The sequence below is a fragment of the Tamandua tetradactyla genome, chromosome 5 (assembly GCF_023851605.1).
Source record: "Tamandua tetradactyla isolate mTamTet1 chromosome 5, mTamTet1.pri, whole genome shotgun sequence".
Lineage (NCBI taxonomy): Eukaryota > Metazoa > Chordata > Mammalia > Pilosa > Myrmecophagidae > Tamandua > Tamandua tetradactyla.
Window position 1 is genome coordinate 127,714,024 of NC_135331.1, and position 9,506 is coordinate 127,723,529.

The 9,506-nt window shown below is 36.9% G+C and overlaps 1 long non-coding RNA gene across 4 annotated transcripts in view; it reads left to right on the forward strand.

Annotated features, from left to right (window-relative positions):
- LOC143684847 (uncharacterized) overlaps positions 1-9,106 on the forward strand; it is a 380,663-nt gene extending 371,557 nt beyond the window's left edge. For all 4 annotated transcript variants that reach the window (XR_013176212.1, XR_013176208.1, XR_013176210.1 and 1 more), the window contains 2 exons: positions 7,029-7,127; positions 9,028-9,106. This is a non-coding gene — a long non-coding RNA (uncharacterized LOC143684847). The remainder of the gene's footprint in view (positions 1-7,028; positions 7,128-9,027) is intronic.
- The last annotated feature ends 400 nt before the right edge of the window (positions 9,107-9,506 follow it).

Genomic DNA, 9,506 nt, shown 5'->3' on the forward strand with positions numbered 1-9,506 from the left:
AATTGTAGGGCTGTTCATTAGCAGATGGCTTGTGACTACTGATGAAAGGACTTCACTAGAAATATGAATTTTCTAAGAACAGGTCATATTAACCAAATTAACTTAAATTCTTTTTTAAACTACTGGAAATATAGTATTTTTTTAAGGCATTTGATAAAGTCTTCTATGAATACATTGTGAACCTATGGAAATAAACTGAAGTTCGTTCACAGTCTTGTTTAGAGGGTTCTCATAGGCTCTGCCCTATTTAACAACTTCATCAACAACTTAATTAAAGATAAGCATGCCAAGCTTAGTATATTCTGGAAGCAGCAGAATTAGAAAGATGGTTAACATGTTAAATGGCAAAACATTTGGAAGAACACAATAGATAGATATAATGGCTAAAATAATACCTAACTGAAGTGCACATAAAGTTATGCATTAAAATTAATCTTTTAAATCAACCATCTGGCATATATCTAAATTAATTTGGGGCCTATAAACCAGGTAGTCACTGCTCTAAGTATAAGTTCAGACTGACAGGCACGCTGAAGACATTGCTTTATTTCCCTTTCATTTTGCTTATTCCTCTAAGTCTGGCCATGTAAAGGGATTGCTCTTTAAAAGGGAACAATGCTTATGTCAGTGCACGTCGGTGCTGGCCTGGCAGGAATCGGCCGGCCTGCTTCAGGCCAAGTCAAGGACCCAGACTGTGGCTGGAAAAGGAATTGGTAAAAGATTTACAAAATAAGGACATTTTTGTAAGTCCTGAGGTTTACTGTTGAGAGCAAAGTTTGGCAGAATTGGACCGGCAGGCCAAGTCCAGCCCACCACCTGTTTTTCTATAGCCCATGTGCTAAGAGTGGTTTTTACATTTTTAAATGCTTGAAAAAAATGTTTTAACAATATTTTTTTGACCTGAAAATTATATTAACTTCACACTTGTGACTATAAATAAAGTTTTACTGGAATACAATGACACATTCATTTGCATATTGTCTATGGGTACTTTTATACTACATTGACAGAGTTGTTTAGTTGTGACAGAGACCACGTGCTCCAGAAAGCCAAAAATATTTGTCTGGCAGTTCACAGAAATGTTTGCTGACCCCTGGTTTAAAGGAAGGACTCCATTAATGAGGCACAGACTGGTTCCATGATTCATACATATTCTGGTACTCTAATGAGCATAAGAACATTCATTAAGCAGTTGTAAATTCTCCCTTTTTCCTGTAATAAATATTATTTAAACTGTATTTAAAGTTAATAATGAAAACAATACACTCTGGGATTTGATAAAATTTTCAATCTTAAGTTAATTCCCTTTTAGATTGAATATTTCAAAACGTCACCCGCTGCCCCCCTGCTCACAGATATCCACTCTAAACATGTTGGGATCTTAAAGGAAAAAATGGAATCAGAAAAAATGTGCTGTTCTGTAACTTGTTTATTCACTTGATATTAGGTGGCGATTATTTTGCCATTAAATATTCTTCCACTCACTGTTAGTGACCCTTGAACATTTCTTTTTGTACCAAAACATGATTGATAAATCCCTTATTAAATTACATTTGTACTTTTCTTTCTAAAAATTTTTAAGTGCCTTTATAACCACAGCCACTATCACATTTGATCACAACAAACTTAACATGTCTGTCAAAGTAACTGGGTGCAGAGAGATATTCTCCCTGAACCTCACTTCTTGAAAACATTAAATCTTTGTTGGATATAATAATTGGACAATTTATGTTTTAAACAGAAACTATTACTTTTTTTGGGGATATTTTAAGTGCAAATCATCAGTTTTTATATATATAATTTAATTTTTGTATTTTAAGTTAAGAGTTTTGTTCATACGAAAAGCATAAATATAACTGGCGAAAAGGAAAAGGAGAACTCAGATTGTATTTTCAAGAGTTTAATTAACTTCTAAAATCACTAAATCATATAAAGGTGATAGTAGGAAGAAATGAGGAAAAATAACAAATACTTTCCATGGATCTATGATATTTCAGTATCTAACAAAATAATTCTCAATCAGAAAACTTTACCTTCCTGCTCAGGGCTGAGAAAGGATTAGATTAATAAATGTAAACACCTTGTCAACACTAAAATTTCATTATTAAAACATTGTTTCAAAATAATTTGTTAAAAATTGGAGCGTTTGCCCATGCTTGGCAATTTTTCTTTAGGCGAACTTTCCATACATGCGCTTTCATGAAATTAACTGGCCTTGGCTTTCAGTTCCAGATGAGAGCTAAGTGTGAATCAATATAGGATCAAGAGCCAAGTGAGGTGTGCACAAAATGAAGGCAAAAGAGTCAGAGGAGATTGGACCTGCAATAACGAGGCTGGGAGATTTGCTTGCATGGGAGCTTCTTATGAAGGTCTAGAACTCAGGCCCCATACCTTGACTGATTTGAAGGGGAATTATTTGAAACCTATGGCTGAAAAATCAGTACTCATTAACTTGGTTCTATGTGTTTCAGCTTTTCATTTTCAACTCTGCTAGTGGGCAAGCTGACTGATGCAAATTTGCCTGAACAGACCTGTGTTCAGGATAAGTAAAATAAACGACTTACTCATTATGATAATTTCACATGTAGGATGCCGGAAACTCATTAACTTGAGACTAGATACAGCACCAAAGGCCTTAGACCTTGGTCCTCTTCTCTTCCTCATCTGCACCAGTTCTTTGGTGAACACATCTGGTCCCGTGAATCTAAACTCAGTCTATAATCCTATAACTCCCACATTTAGGTATCCACCACAACCTTTCTACTGAACTGTAAATAAAGATGTGTCCTACAGCCTATTTATCGTCACCATTTGGATATCTAATAAGTATCACAGACTCAACATGTCCAAAACTGAAATCCTGAACCCTTTCCAAGAAATTCTCCATCTGAAGCTTTTCCCATCTCGCTAAATGGATCTCTTTCCTAGTAATTCCTCAGAACAAAAGTGTGGGAGTCATCCTCGACCTTCCTCGTTCTCTCCCACCTCACATCTCATTGACTCCACTTTAAAAATAAAGCAAAAATCCAAATGCTTACCACTGCCTGACTTTTTACCCTCCTGCTATGAGCCACCATCATATCTCACCTGCAATGCTGCAAACAGCAGAGAATGATCTCCCTCCTTCTTCTTCCTTTGCCCTCCTATGTCTAGTCTTAATAACACAACCAAAGGGATCCTTTTCAAATCTGTCAAATCACATCACTCTCTTTTAAAACCTACAATTGCTCCCCTCTTTGCTCAAAGTAGAAGGCCAGTCCTTACAATGCCATTCAAGGTCCTTCATGATTGATCTCTCCTTACCTCTCTCACATTATTTCTCCATTAGTTCTCTGTTTTCTTTCATAACAAAACTACCACCAATTTAGTGGCTTAAAACAACATGCAGTTATCTTACAGTGCTTTAGGTCGGAAGTGTACACAAGTCTCAATGGGCTAAAATCAAGGTGTCAAAGGGCTGCTTTCCTTCTGGAGGAAGTAGGGGAGAATCGGTTTCCTTGCTTTTTCAGGTGGAAAGCTTTTCTCCAGGCTTTGAGATACCACCTGTATTCCTTGGCTTGTCGGCCCTGTCCTCCACAGTCAAATTCAGCAAGAACGGGTTGACCCCTTCTCGTATCGCATTACTCCAGCATCATTGCCTGTTTCTCTCTTCTACTTTTAAGAACCCCTGTGATTACATAGAGCCCGCCCAGCGAATCCAGTATAATCTCTCTATCTCAAGGTCAGCTGATTAGCAACCTTAATCCCATCTACACCCTAAATTTCCTTTTGCCGTGTTATATAACATATTCACCAGGTTCCAGGGATTAGGATGTGTCTCGGGGGAGGGGGGAATTATTTTGCCTGCTGCATTATCCTTACGTCATCCAGCTCCAGATACTCACACTGTTCTCTGAACACTCCAGACACTCTCCAGTTAGGGCTGTTTTACCAATTATCCCCTCTGCCAATGATGTTTTGGCCATGGTCATGCTTGGACAATGTCTTCACTCCTTATCAGTGAGACCTCCCTTGCCATCCTATTTAAAATTCTAATTTGCCCAACTCTTGTCCCTGAATTCCATAACACTTATCACATTGCAAAATTTTTTACTTTCTAGTTATCACATTGATTGCTTGTTGTGCATCTCCCCTTCCACATGGACAAGATATGTGTCTGTTTTATTTACTGGATATTCCAAAACCTAGCACAGTGCCTATTACATAGCAGTATTTAACAATTATCTATTGAATGAATGAACAGAGCAAAAATGTTTTATTTCTAGAAATCCTCTGTTACTCTGAATTAACGTGTAATTGTAGCACCGTGACCACGTCGTCCAAGTCTGCCCTGAAATCAGATAGGGAATTTCTGATGTATTCCTGCCACATGCAGCATATGTCTATGGAAAATATCATTGTACATGTTGCAGAGTTTAATTTATAGGCTCACCACAAAAGCAATTACTCAGCTTTGTAATTAAATAGTGCCTGTGTGTGTGTTTCTGTGATGGACATAAATCACAGTCTGCCAGCTTGGCTCTGCAAGTTGCATTTTATATTTCATAACTTAATATTTGACCATAAGGTACCATTTTGCCGGACTAGAAAACCTGAACATTCATCCTTCCAGGAACAGTTCTGCAGGAGTCATGATATTGGTGGGGAGTGGGCTAGGGGGCAAAATCTAGTCCTCCAAACTGGGACCAGTGGTTGCTTGGGAGGCCACAATCGTCTCTACTTCTCCTCCTCAGGTCCAGGCCCTCTGCTAGAAGCTGAAGATCTCTTGCAGGGGCTGTTTGTGTCAAAAACACTAACTTGGAGGCAAAATACAGGTTCCTTAGCTTTGGTATGCTACAGAACTTTTTCTTGCTTCTACTGACCAATCTGGGGAAATCTGTTTTCGGTCTTTTCTCTTCATGTTTCTTTAGACATTCTAGCTAAGCCTGCAAATCATTTTTCAATGTATGCATCTTCTTTATGCTCTAAGGTCTCTCGATAGAATTTTTGCTTTTGGAAAACAAAATCCATAAAGACTTGCACGATATTTCTGTTTTTCTTCCTGTCTTATGGCCTCTTGAGGCCATGAAAAGTTGACTATCACTTTGTGGGAAAGGGGGGTAAATGGAGGAGGAGATAAATATAAGAAATAGTATCTCAAATTGTACAAAACTGCTTTTTAAACGTACCTTTTCTCAGCTGAGGAGCATTGACTCAGGTTGGTTATTAAATTCTCCTCCTGTTTGTTTTGCTAAGTGATTTTGTTCCAAGGCACATGACCTCTCAGATGACTTGGGTGGAGATTTAAAATTAATTTTGAAAATGTCATGATTACTTTTGCAATCGATGACATTTTTAATAAAAATTAGTATAGTTTTAATTTATACTAAGCTTTTTATAGTACACTAAATTACTTTATTATTATTACTATAGTTTATATACAATTTTTGATATATACAATCAGAACCATATCAACAACAACAAAAAAACTTCTGTATAGTATGGAGCAGCTTTATTCTTAGGTGTTCTCTAAAAGCAGGGAAGGCACTTGAGAGTGAAAACTACTGCAGCTGCTAAAAGATGTTTTATGTTAGGAATTTGCCCTCTTGACCTATTTGTTATTGAAAACATCTTTTAAGCCTTTTCTTGGCGTTCTCAGAAAATTCTCCATGGAGCCATTTCTCACTAAGAACTCACATTTTTTTTTTACAAATAAGATATGCACAACCTCTTCAGGAAAAAGGAGAGAACTAGTTTCAACCTCTTTTCTAATGGCCATAACTGACAAATCCTTATGAAAGGGAGCTGTGTTCCTTGTGTTGAGTAGAAAGCTGCTTTCAGCTTTATCTTTATATATAAACTTTCACTTTTAAAACATTCTATAGCTTTTCTTAAAATTAGGATATTCAGCTTTCTCATTAGATATCTGGAGTTAGGCAGCTCAATCTTTAAAATATATGCAATAAGTTTTTTCCACAATCATCTGTATCCTTGACAAATTTCGCCTAAAATCAGTAGTACTACATAGGACCATGAGGTTTGGTTTTCTGCTAGTGAACTAGATTCCCACCGCTAGCCCTCCCTCCCTACTGCACCCTCACTGCCCCATCAAAAAACTTAACCCCACATAGATAGGTCAAGTCTACTTAAAATTTAGGTCTAAGAGTCACCCCCAAGAGAGCCTCTTTTGTTGCTCAGATCTGGCCTCTCTTTCCAGCCAACACAACAAGCAAACTTACCACCCTCCCTCTGTCTACGTGGGACATGACTCCCAGGGGTGTGGATCTTCCTGGCAATGTGGGACAGAAATCCTAGAATGAGCTGAGACCCAGCATCAAGGGATTGAGAAAATGTTCTTGACCAAAAGGGGGAAGAGTGAAATGAGACAAAGTGTCAATGGCTGAGAGATTCCAAACAGAGTCGAGAGGTTATCCTGGAGGTTATTCTTATGCATTAAGTAGATATCACCTTGTTATCCAAGATGTAATGGAGAGGCTGGAGGGAACTGCCTGAAAATGTAGAGCTGTGTTCCAGTAGCCATGTTTCTTGATAATGATTGAATAATGATAGAGCTTTCACAATGTGACTGTGTGATTGTGAAAACCTTGTGCCTGATGCTCCTTTTATCTACCTTGTCAACAGATGAGTAGAACATATGGAATAAAAATAAATAATAAGGAGAACAAATGTTAAAATAAATTTAATTTGAAATGCTAGTGATCAATGAAAGCAAGGGGTAAGGGGTATGGTATGTATAATCTTTTTTTTTTTCTGTTTTCATTTTATTTCTTTTTTTGTTGTCTTTTTATTTCTTTTTCTGAATTGATACAAATGTTCTAAGAAATGACGAATATGCAACTATGTGATGATATTGTGAATTACTGATTATATATGTAGAACAGAATGATCATGTGTTAATGCTTTAGTTCATTTGTTGTTAAATTTTTTTAAATTAATAATTAAAAAAAAACATATCAAGATTTATTCCTGAAACAACCCTAGACCCACCATCTAGATGCATGGGATTGATTTACTTCTCATCTACCTAGGAATGTATTGCCCGACTAATGCCTTCTTTAGAGGATCCCACTTCTTCAATCTGACAAACTTTCAGTTTAAAACAATGATTCTTCAAAATTTTCATCAAGGTAATCGACAGTACTTTACCAATATGGGTGGTGATAAAGTAGTAGGTACTGAGCGGAGTGCCAATGTCAGGTCTACAGAATTGGTTCAGAATCTCAAACCATGCTTTATTAATACCTGCTCTTGTTCCTGCATGAAGATGCTCATGTTAGTAGGTTTTGTTTGTTTGTTTTTTTTAACAAGTGTGCCTGTAGTATGTGTATCATTGTGTAAAATAAATAAATGGTTAAGCACAAAAGGGAAGAAATCTAGCTGGTATATGAGAAATGGTCTTAATTTATTCTCATATGTTTTCTCTTTTGAAAGAAAGACTATATGCCTGCTCTGTTTCATAGGGATAGTGTGTGAAAAAAAAGATTATAATTGAAATTAAAAATGCAATGCATGAAAGAAATGTAAGAATTATTTTAATGCATTAAATCCCATGATGAAACAATTCATGGAGAAAGAGCTTAGCCTCAGGACAGTTCTGAGTAAGGTGCCTTAGAATGCCTAGCCTCTCAATCAGCATTTTGGAGCATGTGTTTAAATGTCTGAAAGTTGATTCTTGTTCCTTTAAGACGATTCCATCTGAAAGCCATCCCCAAGGAGTCCCCGCTCCTGCCCCTATCTTCCCTAAACTGGTGAAGGCTGTATCCCAGGGGGCTTCGGTTGGCTTCCAGGGCTCTGGGACTATCATCACCTCTGTGATGAGACTCCCAAAAGAACTCACCAGTACATTCAGCACCAACTCTCCTGGACCGGAACTGTGTCATCCTCTTTATGGCATGAACTCCTCTCTTGCTTTAATATTTGGTTACTCTTGTTGTGACTATGAGAGAGCATCGAATAAATCAAGATAAAGCAAGCTAATAAACACGATTTTTAAAAAAGCTGAAATAATATAACTATAACTACATTGCTATTTAAATTACTCCCACATCACATACAAAAGCTATGGCAGTTAACTCCAAGGCATAATAATTTCCAGTTTCTTCTGAAAAGGGAGCATATTCAAGCTGTCATTATATGCTAAGGACCATTTCCCTAAAAATTGGAGGAGTGTTGCGCTATCTGTAATTATGTTGCTTCCACAAGGCATTTCTCCAAAGATCCAAGAAGTAGTATTCCATCTGGAAAAGCAGTCATTTCAAATTCAGTATCTCTACTAATTATTATGGTATAGGCTTTCTAGATATAATTTTAGGGATTCTAAAAAGCATTTTGCTAATGATAAGTTAACTATGAACATTTCTATTCATTATGAGCTACTGAATCATGCGATCTCTGTTTTTTACTTTTGCAATTTACTTGGAGAAATACAGGTAGCTGTTAATTTAAGCAAGGAACATAAAAATTATAAGATTACACAAGAATAAACTGGGGTGTGTGTGTGTGTTTTATTTTATAAAAACAAAATTAACAAAACTTTAGTTTAGATCAGGGATCAACAAGCTCGAGCCTGTAAACCAAATTTGGCTCACTACCTGTTTTGATAAAGTTTTATTGGAACACGCCACACCCATCATTTACCTTTTGTCTGTGCCTACTTTCTGCTGCAAGGGCAAAGTTGAGTAATTGCAACAGAGACTGTATGGGCTGCAAAGCCTGAGATATTTACTATCTGGCTTTTTACAGACAAATTTTGCAAACCACCCATGGCTTAGTTTTTCAGACAGAAGTGTTTTCAACAGTAGGCATTTCTAATGAATTAAGGGATTTTCTTGATAGAACTTCAGCTTGCTTATGACATTTTTGGAATGTATCTATTATTTATAGGGAGATCCACTCATACTTCTACAATGACTTTAAAAGCCTCCATTTCCCTTGAATGCAGAAGGGCATTGGCTTATAGTCTATTAAATGATGAAAGAGCATGAATCACCCTTGCCCCATTCTGCTTTCTCCCCTCTTTAAATTTAGGATAGAATTGCTTGTCCATATGCAGCACCCTGTGTTTGTATTTCATATCAGTAGATGGGGGCCATCAATCTGGGTAAGTGAACATTCCTATCTGTTCCTCTTACAAGTAGAGTAGAAAGTGGTTTTACTTCTCTTCGAACTCTTCAATATAATAAGCATGTGTTTGACCAGAATCCAAAACTCATTTATTTTTCCTCTGCCACTACTTTTTACAAAACTTTTGTTCCTAAAATGCTCTTTCTCTTACCCCTATTTTGCGCTGATGTAGAGAATCTTCAGCCTTGAATCAGTCCAATCCTCCATTCTTTCTGCTCCTGTATTCAGGATCCCAGGTACCATTTGAGAAAAATCTCCTATCAATGCAGACACTTATGGTCAGCCACCTTAACCAGGCTTTCTTAGAATCCATGTTCATATTTACCGTCATATCCATTTCCCATTTTCAAAAAAGTTATTTTACAAATTCATGACTATTCTTT